Source organism: Rhinoderma darwinii, chromosome 2 (assembly GCF_050947455.1).
Source record: "Rhinoderma darwinii isolate aRhiDar2 chromosome 2, aRhiDar2.hap1, whole genome shotgun sequence".
Lineage (NCBI taxonomy): Eukaryota > Metazoa > Chordata > Amphibia > Anura > Rhinodermatidae > Rhinoderma > Rhinoderma darwinii.
The window spans coordinates 312,832,630-312,856,534 of record NC_134688.1 but is presented as its reverse complement, the minus strand read 5'-3'; the positions used below and the strand labels follow the sequence as shown (position 1 = coordinate 312,856,534).

Genomic DNA, 23,905 nt, shown 5'->3' with positions numbered 1-23,905 from the left:
ATCGGGGTAAGATAGCTCTGGTGTATGATGTAAAGCTGTATAAGCTTATTGTTAATAGCAGGAGATACGAATCTATGCGACTCCAAAAGACTCGATCTGGACTCCTCATCTAGGGATGGGATCAAGGACTGCCACCTGTCCATTGCTGGGAAAGCTGCTTTGTTTGCCTTCGCGTGGAGAAGGTAAGAATAGATGGATGAAATCAACCCTCCAAGGCCTTGCGATCTAATAATGCCAATCAAGGGATAGGTGGAGATAAGTACATCCCTTACCCTAAACTGAGTCCGCAGTGAATGACGCAATTGCAAATATTTATAGAAGGCTCGTCTCGGAACCTGATAATTCTCCTCAACCTGGGTAAAGGAGAGCAACACATTATTCACAAATAGATCTCCCACAGTATCCACCCCGAGTATCGACCAAAATGCATCATCCTGTGAGGAAGTTAACTGATCAAGTACCGCATTCTGCCATAGGGGTGTTTCCGCTATAATTTGGTCATCCCATGAGATCTTAAGTGCCGCCAGCCAGACATTACGAGCAAACTTATGTATCGGTAAGGATTTCCTACCAAGGGGAAGTAAAGGATCTAGTACAGGCCATCATTTAGGAAGGCCCAAATAGCTTGCCAGACATAGTTCCAATCCCTCTGGTGCATCAGGTGACACCCAGGCGGCCATATATTTGAGCTGACCCACCAGGTAGTATAAATATAAGTCAGAAAGGGCCAATCCCCCTAAATCTCTAGGTCGTTGCAATTTTGCCGGTTGTAATTTAGATCTAGAAGATTCCCATATAAATTTAATAAGTTGCGATTCCATCTCTTGGAAGAATGACCTAGGAATATATACAAAAATGTGCTGCAGAATATATAGACATTTAGGCTGAACCACCATCTTGATAAGGTTGATACGACCTGCTACGGAAGAGGCAACCCCGACCAAATCTTAAATTTATCCCGAAACAGCGGAATTAGAGGAGCAACATTTGCCTGTACCATGTCAGCGTCTAATCTCGTGATATGAATTCCCAAATATTTAAAACTAGAAACCACCCTCAAGCCATACACCAAGGATCCCACCATACATTTCTGGGCGGGGAAAAGTACATCAGACACGACTTGTCCCAATTAATAGACAGGCCAGAGAATTCTCCAAACATATTAATTATGGTCATTGCTGTATCTAAGAACTCATCAGGAGATGACATTAATAGCAACAGGTCATCCGCATACAATGCACTCGGTGCTCCGCAGAGCTTAGGGGTATGCCCCGGTAAACCACATCAGATCTAAGTAAAATAGCCAGGGGTTCCACAGCAATAGCAAATAATAAAGGGAAGAGCGGACAACCCTGTCTGGTACCCCGAGCTAAATTAAAGTATGGAGAGAGCTGTCCATTTAAAAACACAGCCGCTCTGGGATGTAAATACAATAAGGAGACCCACTGACAAAACACTGGACCAAATCCAAACCCACGCAGAATATGGAGTAAGTATGGCCACTCAATGGAGTCAAAGGCCTTGGCTGCATCCAAAGATCCCAAGGCCCAGTCCGCACCCTGTCGCGATGCAATCTGGGAGACAATTTGGACTCTGCGTAGGTTGTCTGATGTACTTCTCCCTTGTATAAACCCAGCCTGGTCAGGGTGGATAATAGAAGGCATAATAGCATTAAGCCTATTTGCCAATACCTTGGTCAATATTTTATAATCCACGTTAAGTAATGCTATGGGTCTATAGGAAGAACAATCCAAGGGATCCTTATCCGGCTTAAGTATCACCACTACTGTGGCCTCATAAAATGAGTCAGGCAGGGACCCCGCTAACAAAGATGTATGGTAAGTATGAAGGAGTTCTGGGAGTAACTGCTCTTGGTATCTCAAATAAACCTCCAAAGGTATGCCATCAGGCCCCGAGGCTTTCCCCTTAGACATATCCGTCACTGCCTCATTTAGCTCTTCTATAGTGATCATGCCATCAAGTAGGAGTCTCTGTTCATTAGTTATAGAGGGGCAGGTGATAGATTCACAGTATACCCGTAACTCTTCTGCAGACTTCGTAAACCTACAGACATATAAGTCTTTGTAGAAATCAGTGAATGCAGAAAATATATCCGACGTAGCGGTGAGAATAACACCATTAGGGCTTCTAATTTTCAAAATAGCTGGGGAGGAAGTGTTCTGATGGACTAAGTGTGCTAACAGGCTGCTAGATTGGTTTCCTTGTTCAAAATATTTCTGATTTGCAAAGAACATTCTACGCTTGCTTTTTTCAGTCAAATACAACAAATATTGCCTACCCGCCTGTAACCAGCTGACCCTATTGTCTTCCGATGGGTCCGAGACGTAAGTGGCTTCCAGTACTTTGCAGGAGTTAGCTAAGTCCTGTTCCCTTTTAACCGATTCCCTCTTTATATAGGAAATGGAGGACTGAAGACAGTCCCTCAGATAGGCTTTCAGTGCATCCCAGTAAGCTGAGTGGTTTGTGCCATTCACGTTGCCCTGTGTGTATATGTGAAGTTGATCAGGAATGCGATCCTGCTGGGTAAATTGAGTTAACCAAAATGGATGTATTTTCCTGCATGTGTGGCTCCTACTCTGGGACGTGGTCAAACTAGCCATTATAGGAGAGTGGTCAGAAAACGCACGGGGTAAATGTTCTACAGAAGAAAGCACCGAACACGCCCGTACATTACCGCAGATGTAGTCAATACGGGACAGTGCATTTCTCCCCGGGTATAACAAGTATATTCCAGGACATCAGGCCACATATACCTCCAAAGATCATACCAACCCACCTCTTCCAGGAGTGACAATTAAGGAAGGGGTCTAGATACACAGGGTGGATCAGTCCCCACACCCGGTCGAAATCTGTCCATTGTAGGGTTAGCTACAGTATTATAATCTCCCATGCAGATGACCTTAGCTTGGGGATACGCTGATGCAAAATTGGCTGCCTCATATAGGATCGCTAGGGATTGTGCAGGAGGAATATATACACCCAGGCGGACAAAAGGTTGACTCTCAATCCGGGCAAGCACAAAAATATATCTTCCGTCTGGGTCCTTCTTCATGACTCCCGGCTCCCATCTCAGGGATTTATGAATAAGTAAGGAAACCCCCCTGGAATATGAGGAATACGTGGAATGTGCTGACCATTGTACCCTTGGCTTCCTCATAAATTTAATGGTGTCTGGCATTAAATGCGTTTCTTGCAAACATATTACTTGTGGGCCTCGTGCTCTGATCTGGGAGAAAACTTGATTGCGTTTACGTGGCTCTCCCAATCCCCGCACATTTCAAGACAGAACACTTAAAGACATCATGCACCGCTAAATGAATGATCCTTGAATAAAAATAAAAGATTTAACAAAACGAAAATAAAGAAATCAGTCCCCTTGCAAAGCTAGAAGACACGTCTAACTAGGGGAATAGTATATCCCCACTGAAACACGGGGGTAGTCTGTGTGAAACTGGAAACTCTGCACAGACTATTGCTCCATCCTCCACCCTCCAGCATCTCCAACCCACACAAGACAGGTATATAACCCGTCATACAAGAACCCGCAATGATAGGACTGGGACCTCCCAGTCATGTAAAACGCAGTGCACAATGATCATCGCACTGGATGTGGGACAACAAGTCGCCCCAGGACAGGCCAACAGCCCATCCAGGGACAACTCAGGGCCCCCAACCAGAAATAGCAATACAATCAAAAGAAAAAATACAGTGGTCAGAAAGAGTATACACACAATGAAGTCATGTCAGATATGCATATAGTAATAATAGTTTAATATAGAAAAATCGTGACCGTGGCGGTGTTGTGAGTGATCCGGCCCTTTTGGCGCGCAGCTCTCAAAATGGCATCTCTATCTTTACTGCTGAGTAATCGAACCAACATAGGCCTCGGCATGGCCCCCGGCGGGGGTGGTCTGGCAGGAACGCGATGTGCCCGTTCAACTGCATAAGCCGCAGATATTGGAGCATCAGGTAGCGTATCTTTGAGCCATTGCTCCATAAATGTCCCCGGATCCTTGCCTTCAGTAAGTTCTGGCAAACCCAGGATACGAACATTATTCCTGCGCATCCTGTTCTCAAGATTATCCGATCTTTGTGCCCATGCATCTGCCGCCCTTTCCAGGGCCCCAATATGCCATGCCACTGGGGCAGAATCATCCTCTATTTGAGAGATCCGATTTTCGGTATCTCGTACCCGATCTCTTAGTTTCTGGAGGTCCTGACGCATCAATCCAAGGTTCACCTTAACCTCATCAATTTTCCCAGTAAGAGAAGTGGTAGACTCACGTATAGCAGTCAGGAGCTGTGCTGTGACTTGCTTCAATGATGGTTCCGAATCCTCATCTCCCGGAGGGTCCACCTCCTCATGCTGCTGTCCAGGAGTAACGGCGCCATGATGGCTACTCGATCTGGCGAACTCTTTGAGGCGGTCAGCAGCCGCCGAATGGCATGTCTTGCTCATTTTCAGCTCTCCTCTGCTATGCCTGCGAGTACCCCGAGTTCAAGAAGTATTTGTGGGAAGTTTTATGGCAGGATTAGTGCAGAAACACTGAAGCCGGGACGGAGCTCTTACAGCATGCGACTGCTCGCGGCGGGAGTTAGCCACGCCCCCCACAGCTGCCATTATTTAAAGTTATTCTGAGTAACCCTATATAAAGTTCAGCTGTTCTATTAGGATTTTTGTTCTATTAGAATTTTCCTGACATTTTCTTTCTTGCATGTGACAGCAAATGCCATGGTCCGTAAAGAACTTACAATAGGGGTTAGGGGCAGTAGAAAGGGTTCCAAGAAAAGGAAGGCCAATCCTGTTACTGATATTCGGAGCAAAATTGCCAAGTTGGGTGATGATGCGAGGTTATCGGTCTCAAAAATGACAGCCTTAGTGGATACGGATCTCCCTAACAGACGGGAGAACAGCCCAGCTAGTAGTCAGCGGGATAGTAATGCAGGTAAGGCAAGACAAATAGTAGTTGTAGGGGATTCTTTAATCAGGAAGAAGGATAGAATAATTTGTCACCAAGACCACCTCAACCACCTCAACCAAATGGTTTGCCGTCTCCCTGGTGCCATGGTTCGGCATGTGGTGGAACGGGTGGATAAATTGCTGCGAGGGGCTGGTGATGATCCAGCTGTTGTGGTCCATATAGTTACCAACGATAGAATAAATGGTAGGTGGAGGAGCCTTAAGAATAAATTTAAAGAACTAGGCTACAAGCTGAAGGGAAGGACCTCCAAGGTTGTATTCTCAGGAATACTGCCTGTGCCATGCGCATCACATGAAAGACAGCGAGAGCTCAGAGAGTTAAATGCATTGCTTAAGTCTTGGTGTAGATTAGAAGGCTTTGGGCTCCTAGAGCGCTGGGCTGACTTTTCATTGCGGTACAAACTGTATTCTGCAGATGATTTGCACCTAAATGGAAGGGGGTCCGCTGTGCTGGGGGAGAGAATTCTAGCAGGGGTGGTGGAGTATTTAAAAACCACCTATACATACACATGTTTTACAGTAATTACTATTAAAAAAAAGGACAAAAAATATTGTCAAAATGTATGTTTTTTTGTCACTTTGCTTGCCAAAAAATCGAATAAAAAGTGATCAAAAAATCACATGTACCCTAAAATGGTACCAATGAAAACTACAGATTGTAACGTAACAAATAAGGCCTCACACGGCTCCAGTGGAGAAAAAATAAAAGAATGTTCTGGCGCTCAGAATATAGTCACAGAAATTGTGCAGAGTGTCCAAAAGCGGATAAGATTGGGCACCATTTATCAGTGCGACACCGGCCACACATCTATGAATTATTTATTTACTCCATTATTATACCCTCTTATTATGCCCTTATGTACTCTGCCCAGCTTACATATACCCCCACATTATAAACTGAAATCACAGCAAAACCCCAAACAGAACTATTACCAAGCAAAATCTGCGCTCCAAAAGCCTTCCCTTCTGAGCTCTGCCGTCGGTCCAAACAGCAGTTTATTACCACATATGGGGTATTGCGGTAATCGTGAGAAATAGCTTTACATGTTTTGGGGTGCTTTTTTTTCTTTATTCCTTGTAAAAATTATTTTTTAAAATATTTTTTCTGAAAAAAAATAGATTTTCATTTTCACAGACATATTCCAATAAATATAGCAGAAGACCTGTCGGGTCAAGATGCTAACTATACCCAAGGGCATAGCTAGGGGGAGCAGGCGGGGCATGTGCCCCAGGCGCAACTAGCTGGTAGGGAAGTGGGCGCCGCAGAGCAGCTGATCGCTGCTGATAGGCGCCCTGTATGTCGGAAACCTGCAGCAGCCTTAGGAAGAGCCAGGAAATCACGTAGCGGCGTTCTGACTGGGGTCTGTGACGGCCAGGGAGTGGACCAGTCCAGACACCTTACCTGTCACCTGACCTCACGTCAGTGACATGAGGTCAGATGACTCAGGTCAGGGGACTGGACTGGTCCACTCCCGTGCTGCACCCTCCCAGCATGTAGGGGGCGCCACTGGGCTCTGCCTCTACTCTGTGCTCTGCTGTTACACACATGGGGTAAATAACTGCCGAGAAGCAGAGGAGGAAGCTCCGCCCACAGCCCGTCCTGACCTGTGATCCTGACATGGTGAGTGTCTGTGTGTAGTGTGTATACAGTATGTGTCTCTGTGTTTGTATGTGTATATGTTACAGTGTGTGTGTGTGTGTGTGTGTGTGTGTGTGTGTGTGTGGCTGCATGTGTTTGTCTCTTACATCTACTACATTATCTGTACCCAGAGAGTTATCACTGTGTTATCTGTGGTGTTACATAGGACTGCAGGTAACATCTACTACATTATCTGTACTCAGAGAGTTATCACTGTGTTATCTGTGGTGTTACATAGGGCTGCACGTGAAATTTTACAACAATATCTGTACTGTGCATATACAGTGAAGGAAATATGTATAGTAACAGGAAAGGGAAAGAGGAAAGTAGTGTGATCAAATAATTTTGAAAATAATAAATTCTTTATTAGTAAATAGTTAAAATAACAATGTTAGCTGAAAATTTGTAGTGCCAATGACCCCTCACTTGACACTATAGACAAATAAATGTCTTAATTATTCTTACTCCGTTGGGGAAATATGCGAGTAATGGGACAAGTAGCCTAAATCTTAGATGTATATTGATATATTGATTAGCCCACAGTTGTATATGCTAAAGCAAAGTGTTGTGGAAATTACACTGCTAGAGCATGAACTTAAGTTGGTTGTAGTGGTACACAATTCTCTATAATGCTGTGCTGAAGGTTCCTTCATCGGGCTGTAATGTTAGCCCAGCGATGGAGGAACCTAGTGAGGTGACAGTCACTGCGTGTCTGTCAAGTTGCACATAGACCAGATCAGCATACAATGTACAATGCTGAGCACGGTCAAATGAGAGAGAGTAACACGGCAAAAGCCGGGATAAGCTGTCTGGGTGCTTGTTAGCACGTCCAGTGCAGCTAAACACGGTCCCTATTTGTGGGCTACTGCAGCTCACTGAGCACAGAATGTGTGTGCAGCGTAGATGGAGAGACTGCTAAATCAACAGTCTCTACTTTGCTTTAGCATACAACTGTGGGCTAATCAATATATCAATATACATGTAAGATTTAGGCTACTTGTCCCATTACTCGCATATTTCCCCAACGGAGTAAGAACAATTAAGACATTTATTTGTCTATAGTGTCAAGTGAGGGGTCATTGGCACTACAAATTTTCAGCTAACATTGTTATTTTAACTATTTACTAATAAAGAATTTATTATTTTCAAAATTATTTGATCACACTACTTTCCTCTTTCCCTTTCCTGTTACTATACATATATCATAAATCGGTGGTGTACACCTAGTGTGAATCTCATTGCTCCAACATATTATATATAAAATTGTATGAGGGTAATACCTATCAATCTATAATACTAATACTTTTTGTCCTGCTTGGACAAGTCTGGGTTTTTACCTTCACTACCAGTGTAGAGGCCTTCTAGATGGCTCAATCTAAGATAGCGGATGAGTTACAGTCAAGGAATTTACGACAGAAACTAGAATTATCTAATGTGTTTTCATCCACACAAGAAATAGAATCTCCAAACCATAATGGGACTGAGGACACTAGTGACCTTCTTAGACGTTTTAAAGATCTACAAATAAGACAGATACAATCCACATGGACAAAATCAACTCTGGAAAAATATTTAGAGCAAGGTCTTATTTCGAGGGGCCTTCGAGTACCCCTTTTTCCATCCTATGAATTGTCCAAACCGGGTCTTAAAGACAGAAGGGAAACCATATTGACAGATTGTTCTAGGGCACTGATGGCTGTCCTTATTGAGGATGAATTGCACATTTTAGACAATGTGGAGAGGGAATTGGAAGTTTTGACCCCTAAACTCGCAGCCCAAGAGACATCATATGGCTTTGAAGAGGCCTTTTCCAAAACCCTGGATCATATAGATTTAGTGGAATCCAAGGTTAAAAGTAGGAAGAAAAAGAAATACATAAGAGACAAACTTGACTACACAAAGGGCGAAGTATACAACTGGGGCAAGATGAAATCCAGTCGCCTATATACAAAACACGCACATTCACAGGCCAAAATCACTAGATCACATGATTTCTCAGACACTGACCTCACTGAGGCCTCTGGGTCTGATACCGAGATCAGAAATTCTGACCAAGATAGAGGCCAGGCTAACTCCCCGAGAAGACATTCAGCCATAAGGAGCAATTATAACGCAGTCCCGGAAGTCCCTTTTTTACGGGACAGAGGGAGATGGGGCTTCAGAGGCTCTCAGAGAGGGAAAGGAAAGAAAAAAGATCAACAGAGGAGATGACCTCTCATGTGACTGAGTCAGTGGGAGATTCTATGAGAGTGAATAATCTCTCGCAGCACTCCCTTACTGGCACACAATCACAAGTCCTGAAGAAGGGCCTTAATTTTTGTCTCACTACACGACTTGACAAATTTACAGTGATTAAAGATCTGCATCTTTTTGGCATGAAATTGATATATAAAATGATCTTCTCACAACGAGATACTTACCCTAGTGGATCGGCAGAAGATCCGGGAATCCACTCTCCAGATTCATTAGACCTCATAGGACAAGAAGCAGCGACCCTGAGAGATCTAGAAGAACTACTATTAGACAACACTACCAGCGGAGATGTACACATAGTACAACCCCAGAGTAGAAAACACCTGAAAGCGAAATCGACCACTATGCCATCTATGGACACGTGTCCTGCGGTCAAAGTCTTTCTAGATATAATTTCTCTACCGCTTCATAGAATCAAGGATAACACCACCATTATGGAACATCAGGCAATTCGTGATCTTCGGTCTTGGAAAGACATTGTCTTTAAACAATCGGACAAGGGGGGGAATATAGTTATCTGGCCAAACGATCAGTACATACGTGAGGCCAAGTGGCAGCTATCAGATAAACAAGGCTATAAATCACTATGGGGGGATCCAACAGTTCAGTTTTTAGACGAATACAACGTTATGATCTCAGAAGGTCTTACATTGGGAGCAATCACTGTTAATGAAAAACAATTTCTATCTGTTAAGGACCCTAGGGTTCCCACCTTCTATATGCTCCCTAAGGTCCATAAAAATCTCGATAACCCCCCAGGTAGGCCTATTGTCTCTGGTGTGGGAAATCTCACGGAGAAGTGTAACAAGTGGCTTGACAATGAACTCCGTGACATTGTGTTGGAATTACCTTCCCACACCAGAGACACTATGCAAATACTCAAAGAGTTAGATGGAATAACTCTCAATCAAGACGAAATTTTGGCAACCTGTGATGTGGAAAGTCTATATACCAGCATTGATCACTCCAGGGGCTGTTCTGCGGTAGACTATTTTCTGTCTAGGAATCAAAATCTGAACCCTATAAGGAAAGACTTCATTCTCAGAGCACTGAGATTCATTCTTACACGTAATTATTTTATTTTTGACGGACGATTTTACCTACAGATTAGGGGCACAGCGACGGGAGCAGCTGTGGCTCCTACGTTTGCTAACATTTACCTTGGCTGGTGGGAAGAGGAAATAGTCTTTTTCTGATGAGATGAAAATTTTGACAGATAATGTTTGCCTTTGGAGGCGCTATATTGATGACATATTTGTCATCTGGGGGGGCACAATCACAGATCTGGAGCACTTCATCATGGAATTAAACAACAATGACTTTAACCTTAAATTGACCCTTGTACACAACCAACAGTCGATTCCCTTTTTGGATATTCTCATTCACACAGATCTAGAGAGGAACCTCCACACTGATCTTTATAGAAAAGTAACCGCGACTAATAGCTTATTAGCTGCTGAAATTAAAAAGGACACTAGTCTCCAACTAACAACTGTGGCAGAATATCTGCTAAGAGACAGGGACTCCTCTATGCCTCTATCACTGAAGCTGCACATAGTACGTGCGCTCCGTCAATTATAGCAGTTCAAACGAAGGGACCGGGCTGCTCTGGACGTGCTGATTAGCACCCAGACAGCTGATCCCGGCATAAAGGCTTCAACTCCCTGGTCGTTGGTCACGAACGGCACTGTCTACTGTGTGCCGGAATGATCAACGAGCAGCTTCAACAGTCTCTTGTTGACGCTGTACACACAGGTGTGCCTAGGGAACCGCAGCAGCCTGCAGTGGAGGACCGTGCTGAGCTGTACTGGATGTGCTGTTAGCACCCAGACAACTGATCCGGGCTCAACACTGTAAAACTCCCTTTCTTATCACGAACGGCACTACTCCCTGTATGCCGTAGTGATCAACTAGAAGCTCCACAGGAATGCAGAGACTGTCATCCTGACAGTCTCTCCTCGACGCAGCACACAGTGTGTGCCCAGTGAGCCGTAGCAGCCCACAGTGAGAGTCCGTGCTACGCTGTACTGGACGTGCTGATAGCACCCAGACAGCTGATCTCGGCTCTACTCTGTAGATTACACTGGTTCTTTATTCACGAACGGCACTTTTGATTTTGTGCCGTGTGACCATTGAGCCGCTACGTAGAGACTGTTGATTTAGCAGTCTCTCCATCTACGCTGAACACACATTCTGTGCTCAGTGAGCTGCAGTAGCTCACAAATAGGGACCGTGTTTAGCTGTACTGGACGTGCTAACAAGCACCCAGACAGCTTATCCCGGCTTTTGCCGTGTTACTCTCTCTCATTTGACCGTGCTCAGCATTGTACATTGTATGCTGATCTGGTCTATATGCAACTTGACAGACACGCAGTGACTGTCACCTCACTAGGTTCCTCCATCGCTGGGCTAACATTACAGCCCGATGAAGGAACCTTCAGCACAGCATTATAGAGAATTGTGTACCACTACAACCAAATTAAGTTCATGCCCTAGCAGTGTAATTTCCACAACACTTTGCTTTAGCATATACAACTGTGGGCTAATCAATATATCAATATACATCTAAGATTTAGGCTACTTGTCCCATTACTCGCATATTTCCCCAACGGAGTAAGAATAATTAAGACATTTATTTGTCTATAGTGTCAAGTGAGGGGTCATTGGCACTACAAATTTTCAGCTAACATTGTTATTTTAACTATTTACTAATAAAAAATTTATTATTTTCAAAATTATTTGATCACACTACTTTCCTCTTTCCCTTTCCTGTTACTATACATATATCATAAATCGGTGGTGTACACCTAGTGTGAATCTCATTGCTCCAACATATTATATATAAAATTGTATGAGGGTAATACCTATCAATCTATAATACAGTGAAGGAAATAAGTATTTGATCCCTTCCTGATTTTGTAAGTTTGCCCACTGTCAAAGACATGAACAGTCTAGAACTTTTAGGCTAGGTTAATTTTACCAGTGAGAGATAGATTATATATATATAAAAAAAAATAAAAAAATCACATAGTCAAAATTATATATATTTATTTGCATTGTACACAGAGAAATAAGTATTTGATCCCTTTGGCAAACAAGACTTAATACTTGGTGGCAAAACCCTTGTTGGCAAGCACAGCAGTCAGATGTTTTTTGTAGTTGATGATGAGGTTTGCACACATGTTAGATGGAATTTTGGCCCACTCCTCTTTGCATCATTAAGATTTCGAGGCTGTCGCTTGGCAACTCGGATGTTCAGCTCCCTCCATAAGTTTTCCACTCCATGACCTTAATGTGCTTCTTTTTGAGCCACTCCTATGTTGCCTTGGCTGTATGTTTCGGGTCATTGTGGTGCTGGAAGACCCAGCCACGAGCCATTTTTAATGTCCTGGTGGAGGGAAGGAGGTTGTCACTCAGGATTTGATGGTACATGGCTCCATCCATTCTCCCATTGATGGGGTGAAGTAGTCCTGTGCCCTTAGCATCGAAACACCCCCAAAACATAATGTTTCCACCTCCATGCTTGACAGTGGGGACGGTGTTCTTTGGGTCATAGGCAGCATTTCTCTTCCTCCAAACACGGCGAGTTGAGTTAATGCCAAAGAGCTCAATTTTAGTCTCATCTGACCACAGCCCCTTCTCCCAATCACTCTCAGAATCATCTAGATGTTCATTTGCAAACTTCAGACGGGCCTATACATGTGCCTTCTTGAGCAGGGGGACCTTGCGGGCACTGCAGGATTTTAATCCATTACAGCGTAATGTGTTACCAATGGTTTTCTTGGTGACTGTGGTCCCAGCTGCCTTGAGATCATTAACAAGTTCCCCCCGTGTCGTTTCCGGCTGAGCTCTCACCTTCCTCAGGATCAAGGATACCCCACGAGGTGAGATTTTGCATGGAGCCCCAGATCGATGTCGATTGACAGTCATTTTGTATGTCTTCCATTTTCTTACTATTGCACCAACAGTTGTCTCCTTCTCACCCAGCGTCTTACTTATGGTTTTGTAGCCCATTCCAGCCTTGTGCAGGTCTATGATCTTGTCCCTGACATCCTTAGAAAGCTCTTTGGTCTTGCCCATGTTGTAGAGGTTAGAGTCAGACTGATAAATTGAGTCTGTGGACAGGAGTCTTTTATACAGGTGACCATTTAAGACAGCTGTCTTTAATGCAGGCACCAAGTTGATTTGGAGCATGTAACTGGTCTGGAGGAGGCTGAACTCTTAATGGTTGGTAGGGGATCAAATACTTATTTCTCTGTGCACAATGCAAATAAATATATATAATTTTCACTATATGATTTTCAGGTTTTTTTTAAATATAATCTATCTCTCACTGGTAAAATTAACCTAGCCTAAAAATTCTAGACTGTTCATGACTTTGACAGTGGGCAAACTTACAAAATCAGCAAGGGATCAAATACTTATTTCCTTCACTGTATGTGCCTGTGTGGGTATATATGGGTCTGTTTGTGAATATACACAGTGTATGCACAGGAAATACCTGATATACAGAGGCATACTGACACACAGTACTATTACATTGTGACAAACCTACTACCATACGACAACTACTCCTTTTATGGAAGTAGGGAGTGTACTGGGACACTACAGTGCCACACAGCATCCTTGAAGTTAGTGCCACACAGCACCCTGTAGGTAGTGCCACTCCACACAGCCAACTTATAGGTAGTGCCACACAGCCCCCTGGTGGGTAGTGCCACACAGCCCCCTTGTAGGTAGTGCCACACAGCCTCCTTGTAGGTAGTGACACACAGCCCCCTTGTAGGTAGTGGCACACAGCGCACAGCCCCCTTGTAGATAGCACCCCCTTCCTGTAGATAGTGCCACTGTAGCTCCCTGAAGGAGCGGAATCCCACTGTGACCGGGGAATCCACTCTAGGAGAAGCCCCTGTCGACTGTGTCCATTTGTGACGTCACTGGCTTCTCCTGGAGTGGAATCCCCGGTCACAGAGTCAGCAACTCTGTGGACGTGGATTCCGCTTCAGGAGTTGCCCCTGATGTCACTGTCCATATATGAACAGGGACATCAAGGGGAGCGCTCCAGGAGCAGAATCCCCGTCCACAGGGGGATTTTGCTCCTTCAGGTAGCTACAGTGGCGCTAGTAGATAGAAGAGGAGGAAGATACCTCCCTGCACTGCTATAGTGGCATCGCTACCGCTGTAGCAGTCGCAGCAGCTGCTAGCGGGGCCGCCGGGCATGGGGGGGCCCGTTCCGACGGGCGGCACAGGCGCCCTCATGCCCGGTGTTGCGGTTAGCAGCCGTTATGGCTTCTACAGCAGTAGCGACACCACTAAGTGAAGAAGCACCCGGGCAGAAAGGCGGCTGCTGAGTCGCTGGGCCCGGGCCCTTCTGAAACAAGCAGGGGAAAGGAGCCAGCGGAGCGTCCCGTCCACTTGCTGGAGTTATGCGCCCTGTGCGATGGCACAGGTCGCACACCCCTAAGGGAGGTGCCGGCTCCAGCTCTGCTGTGGCTCCATTCTCCCCTGGAGGCTCCTGCAGCAGTCGTGCGCTGTTCATAGCAGCATCATAGCTGAGGTATTTCAGGGGTAGTTTACTATATTATAGCAATACCTGGCCTGGGAAAGATTATTTAAAAGTCCCAAATAACCCCTTTATGCCCTGCCCCAATGCTCCTCAGAACACCCCCAACCAGATAAACTTCTTCTACACCGTTTAGAAGAAGACAGATTATAACCACTGCCAGGAGAAGTGAATAACATTGATTATCTTGATTATCTCGTTACAATGGCACCTATTATGGGGTGGGATATATTAGGCAGCAAGTGAACAGATAATTCTCAAAGTCAATGTCTTGGAAGCAGGAAAAATGGGCAAGCATAAAGATCTGAGCAACTTTGATAAGGGCTAAATTGTGATGGCTAGAATACTTGGTCAGAGCATCTCAAAAAGGGCAGGTCTTGTATGGTGTTCCCAGTTTGCAGTTAGTACCTACCAAAAGTGGTTTAGCGGGAAGCGAAGACTAGCTAGTCTAGTCATCCCACAAAAGAGCTACTGCAGCAAAAAAATGCTGGATCATTTTGCTGCCTGGCTTCCACAATTCCTATCAGCTGAAACACCAACTCTCATCATGGGTGACATTAACATCCTATTGATAACTCTATCTCCTCATCTGCCTCCCAGTTTCTATCTTTAACCTCCTCCCACAACTTAGGCTCTATTCACATCTGCGTTGGGGTCCCGTTCTGACATTCCGTCGGAGCTTTCTGTCAGAACGGGACCCTGAGCAGACACAAACTGACACAGATGGAAACCAGAGGTTTCTGTTTCCATCACCATTGATTTCAATGGTGACGGATCCGGTGCCCGTGGTTTCTGTTTGTCTCTGCTGTGTGCCGAACCCGTCATTTTGCTGGAAACAAAAGCGTAGTCGACTACGCTATTGCTTCCGGCAAAACAACGGGTTCGGTGCACAACAGAGACAAACGGGAACCACGGCCATCGGATCCGTCACTGTCTGTGTCAGTTTGTGTCTGCTCAGGGTCCTGTTCTGACAGAAAGATCCAACGGAATGTCAGAACGGGACCCCAACGCTGATGTGAACAGAGCCTTACTAATGCTCCTACACATGAAGATGGGCATTCACTTGACCTGGTCTTCTACTGTCTCTGCTCAGTTTCTGACTTTAATAACTCTCCTCTCCCTCTCTCTGATCACAACGTTCTCTCTTTTACTATCACAAATTCTCTGCCTACCCATCCGACATACAGAAATCTACATGCCATTAACACTCAGCAACTCATAGTCATTCTACAGTCCACATTATTCCCTATCTCTTCCCTCTCCTATTCCAATCTGCCCGTCAAATATTACAATAACACTCTCAAAAATGCTTTGAAGGAAGCACCCCCCCCCCTACACTCCGAACCACGCGGCAAGGGACTTTCTAAGCTGATCAGAAATTAATCAGGAAGGGCCACGGTTTTTGTCCCTTCCCAGAATATCCTGAATGCAGCAGCCAGGTTCATCTTTATGACCAACCGCTACATCAAACCTACCGCTACATCAAACCTACTGTGCCAGTCACTGCACTGGTTGCAATTAAATTCAAACTTATTACTCTCACCCACAAAGCTCTCCACAATGCTGCACCACCTTACATCTCCTCCCTCATCTCTGTCTATCACCCTACTCACGCTCTACTTTCTGCCAACATTTTAAGATTAACATCCACCATAATCCGAACCTCCCACTCCCGTCTCTAAGATTTTTCTCGTGCTTCACCAGTCCCGTGGAAAGCGCTACCCCAGACAATCAGATTAATACCCAACATTCACAGTTTTAAACGTGCCCGAAAACACACCTATTTCGACAGGCGTATAACATTCCCTAATCTGACTACTTTCCTTTTACATTAGTCATGAGGACTTGACCCCCTCATTTAGCAGTATCCCCCACACTCCTTGCACCCTAATACACTTCATGTCTGTCATACACTGATGCTGGCTGGTGACCGACTCATGCAGCTGTTTGTGTACTACCCCAAATGTATAAAAGATGGCTGGACCCTTGTACTTAACAAGCACTTTTTACCAATTGTGTCTCCCTTATTTCCTCATAGATTGTAAGCTCTTGCGAGCAGGGCCTTCACTTCTCTTGTTTGAATTGTTAGTTTTGTCAATATGTAATGTCTGATATTATTGTCTGCACATGTTCCCTCTGAATTGTAAAGTGCTGCGGAATATGTTGGCACTATGTAAAAAAAGATTATTATTGCAGAAAAAGTTAATAGAGGCTATGATCGAAAGGTGTCAGACCACACAGTGCATCGCAGTTAAATGCGTATGGAGCTGCTTAGCCTCAGACCGGTCAGAGTGCCCATGCTGACCCCTGTCCACTGCCACAAATGCCTACAATGGGCACATGATCATCAGAATTGGACCATGGACCTATGGAAAGTGGTGGCCTAATCTAATGAATCACTTTTTCTTTTACATCATATAGACGGTTGTTTGCGTGTGGGTTGCTTACCAGAGGAAAAAATGGCACCAGGATGCAGTATGAGAAGAAGGCAAGCAGGCAGTGGCAATGTGAGGCTATGGGCAATGTTCTGCTGGAAAACCTTGGGTCCTGGCATCCATTTGCAGGTTACTATGACACATAACACCTACAAAAACATTAACCTATTAACGCACTTTCACATACATGTAAGGCCTCATTCACATGAGCGTATCAGACTCACGTGCGTGAAAAACACGCGTGAATCTGATCCGTGTGTGTTGCGTTATGCATCAGTGTACTTTGCGAGTGGCATGCGTTATTCACACACTCGCAAAGGACATTTTTAAAAAAAATTCAATTGATGTGCAAATCCCGCACCGCACACGCATATGCTTCCGTGTGCGGTGCGTGGTTTTCACGCCCCCTTTGACTTTAATGGGTGCGTAGGTGCGTGATAACGCACCAATATAGGACATGCTGTGAGTTTCACGCAACGGACTCTCGCTGCGTGAAAAATCACGCATGTGTGCATGATGCCATTGAAATCAATGCGTCCGTGTGCTGTGCGTTGTTTTAACGCACAGCACACGGACGTGATTCACACTCGTGTGAATGAGGCCTTAGTCACGCGAAGGTTCACTGAGGTAGTCCGACTGTGACTGACAGCTTGGCTCCTATTCTAGCCATTTAACCCCTTCAGTCAATAAGGCCAACATAGGCCTGGTCGTTAAAGGGGTGTGCGCGCGCATGTGTGTGTGTGTGTGTGTGTGTGTAATAATCGATCATCTAATATAAATTAGCATTTTATTGCCTGTACAGTTTGTACCGGCGAAACCAACTGTTTAATGTGTTTTACCTGTACAAGTTGCGCATACAAAAACATTGCAAAACACTATAAGTTTTATACTGTGCATCCTAGCTATTCATCCTCTAAAATCTGATGTATAAAAGAGAAATAAGTAAGTGCACATTATAGAAGTTGGTTATATTTCCTCTCCTCCCCCACGTAGTGAGAATTTGAGCTTTGCAGCTGTCGCAGGATGTTTTCAGGTCTAAATTTAATCGTAAGACGTGTGCACGGTTGTCACTCTACAGCTGCTCGGACAAGCAGGCAGCGATGACGTCCACCTGTCGCTTCTTCTAAATATCCCACTTTCCGAAGTTTTCCTAACTCCTCTGTAGCGTTACAATCCATTGTTAAATGGTGAAGGGACAGTGCCGAGCATCTGAGAGTGGATGGGAAATATTTACCTCAAGAAAGCTCTCTGAGAGAAGGACGGGCAGAGGGAGACATTATAGAATACAAGGTACTGTCCGCCTGTCATGTCGGTGTGGTGTATATATGCTGTATTGTGTCTGACCATAGTGGAGTAAGCCAGTAATTCTATCTATCTATCTATCTATCTATCTATCTATCTATCTATCTATCTATCTATCTATCTATCTATCTATCTATCTATCTATCTATCTATCTATCTATCTATCATCTATCTATCTAATCTATCTATCATGTAATTTTATGTGTTATTTAGAAATGTGTGTATATAGAAATCCATATCTGTTATTATTTGAAGTATATATAGTTGCCTTTACGATGGTTAGAAGCAATATACGTCCTTTACAGTCTAAATACTATTTCAAGACATATAGTAGCATCTAGCTTACAAAAAAGTTTTGTTTTGTTAGGTATGTTCTGCTTAACTACAATTTTATAGCCTTTTAGAAACTAAAGAAATAGGTATCAACCTAAAGGGGATGTCCAATAAAAAAACTAAATATTTTTATTACTTTGCTTTTCTGAAACATAGAAACTTTCTAAGGGTCTGTTCACATCAGCGTTGCCCTTCCGTTGAGGAGTTGCGTTGGAGGTTTCCGGCAGGTTAACCATTCAACGGAAAGGCAAACGGATACCTTAGCTTCCGTTTCTCTCACCATTAATTTCAATGCTGACGGAAACGTTGTTAATTGTTTCCGTTTGTCACCGTTGTGACAGGGTTCCGTTGTTTTGACGGAATCAATAGCGCAGTCGACATTGAAGGAAGCGGCAGCACCTATGCTCGACCGCTGCTCCGTTTCATGTCCTCCTCATTGAGGTCAAGCAGTTAGGCGGAACAGAGGGTTCAGGAAACCGTTCTTACAATCGGTGGGGGTTCCAGCGACTAAAAAATGATCACCTTTCCTGTGGATAATTGATGATTCTGGGGAAACCCCTTTAACAATCATTCATACCCATACAGAAAGCATCAGCTCATGTAAAAGGGCCTTTAAATGAGTGTCGATTGACTTGTTATAACAGCGATCGGCGCTCATTATGGGCAGAAATCTGCCAGTGTAGAAACAGGAAATAGTTCTCAACTTTGAGATAATGAAGGGCAAAGGTACATCGCTCCATAAGGCTAGCTTCACACGAACATGTGGAAACTCGGATGTGAAAAACGTGTCGTTTTTCCCATCCGACGTGGCCCCGTGTGGGTTCTGTTTTCACGGATCCCCATAGACTTGAGTCTATGTAGGGATCCGTGAAAACTGAACAAAATAGGACATGTTCTATAACAACATCATGTGAACGTCCCCATTGAATTACATAGGTCCGTGTGATGGCTGTTGTTTTAATGGCCATCACACGGACGTAAAATACGGTCATCTGAACCAGGCCTAACAGTTCTAGCTGCAGTACTCCTGAATTGTGCCGTCAGGCTGGATTTACATGTCATGGTCAAAATGCTTTTTTTGCTGTAATTTTCATAAAACGACGGCAAGACCGCCCCAATCGCGGCAAATCCACATGGTTTTGCGAAAATTGCAGCAAAAACGCATTTTGACCATGATGTGAACCTAGCCCTTCCATTGCTACAGCAGTTTATATGTCCAGTCGTCTAGTGTCTAGCAGAAGCGAATGCTTCTAGGACAGTGCCAGAAGTCTTGAAATATCCTACTGGACCCAATTTACTTCACAGATTGGATAATTATGAAGAGCAGGGTAAAAAAAAGTTCAATAAGGCCATGTTCACACGCCATATTTTCATGTAAAGCGCTCGTATTACGCGCTGAAAAACATTCTAAATATGCCTGCACACAGCTTCCCATTGATTTCAATGGGAAATGCGCTGTGTAGTTCATACGATGACGATTAAATCTTGTGTTTCAAAGAGGAATGTGTTGACTCACATGATTTGCAATCTGAAATACACCACACAAAAAACACATGTAAAAACTTCGGTAATATAACACACAATTTTGAAGAAAAAAAAACACCACAAAAATAACACTATAAAAACCTATGTCCCATGGGAAAAAAAGCTGGTGTTTTTAAATGTTTTTTTTTTTTCTTTTTTAAACCTAAAAGAAAAACGCAGTTAAAAGTGTAGGAAAGTTTTTTGTTTTTTCAGTAATGTGAACTCCATTTTCTCAGCGCTGAATTTCAGTGCAGTGAGCAAATCAAGATTACAGAGGCCCATTTAACCCCTTCCCGCACCTTGGCGTAACTGTACGTCCAGATAAGCAGTAACTTTGCGCACCTGGGCGTACAGTTACGTCCGCGCTTTAAAAGTTAACCGCCGCGCGGCGCTACACCGCAGCGGCGGCTAACTGTGCAGGGTGTCAGCCCTGCTCTCCCCGTTGCCGATCAGCGGCCTGTCGCCGCTGAAATCGGCAATTAACCCCTTCGATGCGGTGGTCGATTGCGATCACCACATCGAAGAGGTTTACAGCGGATCGGCAGCCCCCCACATGTATTTGCGGGGGCTGGCGATCCTTATCATGGCAACCAGAGGCCAGACAATGACCTCCGGGTTGCCATGTACGGAAGCCTCGGAGGATCAGCCTCCGGCCGTTCCTCCTCTGCTTCCTGTCAGTGTGACAGTTACGTCACAATGACTGTTAGAACACATTACACTACGTGTGTAGTGTAATGTGTTCCAGCAGCGATCAAAGCTGCAAGTCTAAGTGTCCCCTAGTGGGACAAGTAAAAAAAGTTAAAAAAAGATAATAAAAATGTTTTGAAAAAGTGTAAAAATCAAAGTTAGAAGTGACATAAACAAAGAATGCTTTTTTTCCTATAATAAGACTTTTATTATAGGAAAAAAATTAACACGTTAAAAAAAGTACACATATTTGGTATCGCCGCGTTCGTAACGACCCCAACTATAAAACTGTAATATTATTTTTCCCGCACGGTGAACACTGCGAAAAAAATAAACGAAAAACAGTGCCCGAATCACAATTTTTTGGTTACCAACCCTCCCAAAATATACAATAAAAAGTGATCAAAAAGTCGCATGTACGCCAAAATGGTACCAATACAAACTACATCCCGTCCCGCAAAAAACAAGCCCTTACACCGCTTTTTTGACTGAAAAATAAAAACGTTATGGCTCTAAGAATATGGTGACACAAAAATTTATTTATTTTATAAATAAGTGATTTTATTGCACAAACGCTGCAAAACATAAAAAAATTATATACATCTAGTATCGCCGTAATCGTATCGACCCGCAGAATAAAGTATAATGGTCATTTATAGCCCAGGGTGAAGGCCATAAAAAAAAACAAATAAAAAACATTGTCAGAATTTATGGTTTTTGGTCACCTTGCTTGCCAAAAAATGGAATAATGAAAACTACAGATTGTCCCGCAAAGAATAAACCCTCACACGGCTCCGGTGGAGAAAAAATAAAACAGTTCTGGCTCTCAGAATATGGCGATGCAAAATGTGCAGAGTGTTCCAAAAGCAGATAAGATCGTGCACCATTTATAAGTGCGACACTGGCCACATATCTGCGGATTATTATTTATTTACTGCATTATTATACCCTCTTATTATACCCTGATGTACCCCGCACAGATAACATGTACCCTGATGTACTCCGCACAGATAACATGTACCCTGATGTACCCCGCACAGATTACATATGCCCCCACATTATAAACTGAAACACCAGTAAAACCCCAAACAGAACAACTACCAAGCAAACTCTGTGCCCCAAAAGCCAAATGGCGTCCCTCCCTTCTGAGCCCTGCAGCGTGCCTAAACACCAATTTACGTCCACAGATATGGCATCGCCATACCTGGGAGAACCCGGTTAATATTTTGAGTTATTTGTCTTCAGTGGCACAAACTGGGCATAACATATAGTGCACTAAAATGGCATATGAGTGGAAAATTTTAATTTTCACTCCGCACCATGCGCTGCGCATTAACCCCTGCGCGCACCATGACATAGCATGTCGTAGTGTGGGGGGTGATGTATGGAGCGTCTCATGTAAAAAATAAAGAATTTAGAACGGCAAAATCGCTGTTTTTTTGGTCACCTTGGCTCTACCTAAAAATTTAATAAAAAGTGCTCAAAAAATTGTATGTACCAAAAAGTTGCACCAATAAAAACGACCGCTCGTCCCTCAATAAATAAGCCCTCATACCGCTCTATTGACTCTAAAATAAAAAAGTTGTGGCTCTTGGAACGCGGGGAGGAAAAAACTAAGAAGGAAAAGAAGAAAATGGATCACTCCAGAAAGGGTTAATTACTTTCTAATGAAAAACCATTTATGACCACACGTGGGGTATTGCCGTACTCGGGAGAAATTGCTTTACAAATGTTGGGGTGCTTTTACCCCCTTTATCCTTTGTGAAATTGAAAAAAATGCAACATTTTAGTGGAAGAAATGTCGATATTCATTTTCACGGCCTAATTCTAATAAATCCTGCTAAAGACTTGTGGGGTCTAAATGCCCACTATATCCCTAGATAGATTCTTTAAGTGGTGTAATTTCCACTTTTGGGGGGTTTCCCCTGTTTTGGCCTCTCAGGGGCTTTGCAAATGCGACATGGCACCCAAAAACCATTTCAGCTAAATTTGAGCTCCAAAAGCCAAATAGCGCTCCTTCCCTTCTAAGCCTTGCTGTGGGTCCAAACAGCAGTTTATTACCACATATGGCATATTTCCGTAATCGGGAGAAATTGTTTTACAAATGTTGGGGTGCTTTTTCTCCTTTATTCCTTGTAAAAATTAAAAATGGCTACCTTTTTTCAGAAAAAAAGTCAATTTTTACCTTTACAGAATAATTTCAATGAATTCAGCAAAACAACCGTGGGGTCAAAATGCTAACTTTACCCCTAGAAAAATTCCTTGAGGGGTGCAGTTTACAAAATGGGGTCACTTTCCGGGGGTTTCCACTATTTTGTTCCCTCCAGTGCATTTCAAACGCGACATGGCACTGAAAACCATTCCAGCAAAATCAGAATTTCAAAATCCAAATGGTGCTCCTTTCCTTCTGAGTCCTGCTGTGGGTCCAAACAGCAGTTTATTACCACATATGCGGTATTGCTATAATCAGGAGAAATTGCTTTACATATGTTGGGGTGTTTTTTCTCTTTTATACCTTGAAAAAATTAAAAATTTCTACGTTTTTTCAGAAAAAAGTAGATTTTCATCTTCACAAACTAATTCAAATAAATTTAGCAAAAAAACTGTGGGTTCAAAATGCTAACTATACCCCTAGATAAATTCCCTGAGGGGTGTAGTTTCCACTTTTGGGGGTCTTTATTGTTTTGGCCCCACAAGACCTCTTCAAACCTGACATGGTACCTAAAATATATGCTAAAAAAAGAAGGCCCCAAAATCCACTAGGTGCTCCTTTGCTTCTGAGGCCTGTGTTTCAGTCCATGACCGAACTAGGGCCACATGTGGGGTATTTCTAAAAACTGCAGAATCTGGGCAATAAATAATAAGTTACATTTTTTGGGAAAAACCTTCTGTGGTATAGAAAAGAATGTATTACAAATGAATTTTGTATAAAAAAAATGAAATTTGTAACTTTCACCTCTACATTGCTTTAATTCCTGTGAAACGCCTAAAGGGTTAATACACTTTCTGAATGCTGTTTTGAATACTTTGAGGGGTGCAGTTTTCAAAATGGGGTGATTTATGGGGACTTTCTAATATATAAGACTCTCAAAGCCACTTCAGAACTGAACTTGTCCTTGTAAAAATCGTCTTTTGAAATTTTCTTGAAAATATGAGAAATCGCTGCT

At 43.5% G+C, this 23,905-nt stretch overlaps 1 protein-coding gene across 1 annotated transcript in view; it reads left to right on the top strand.

The window, feature by feature from the left end:
* The first annotated feature begins 18,102 nt into the window (after positions 1-18,102).
* The window catches only part of CACNA1S (calcium voltage-gated channel subunit alpha1 S), a 960,893-nt gene continuing 955,090 nt past the window's right edge, over positions 18,103-23,905 (top strand). The window contains exon 1 of the mRNA XM_075853532.1: positions 18,103-18,182. The gene's annotated coding sequence lies outside the window, so the exon portion shown is untranslated. The remainder of the gene's footprint in view (positions 18,183-23,905) is intronic.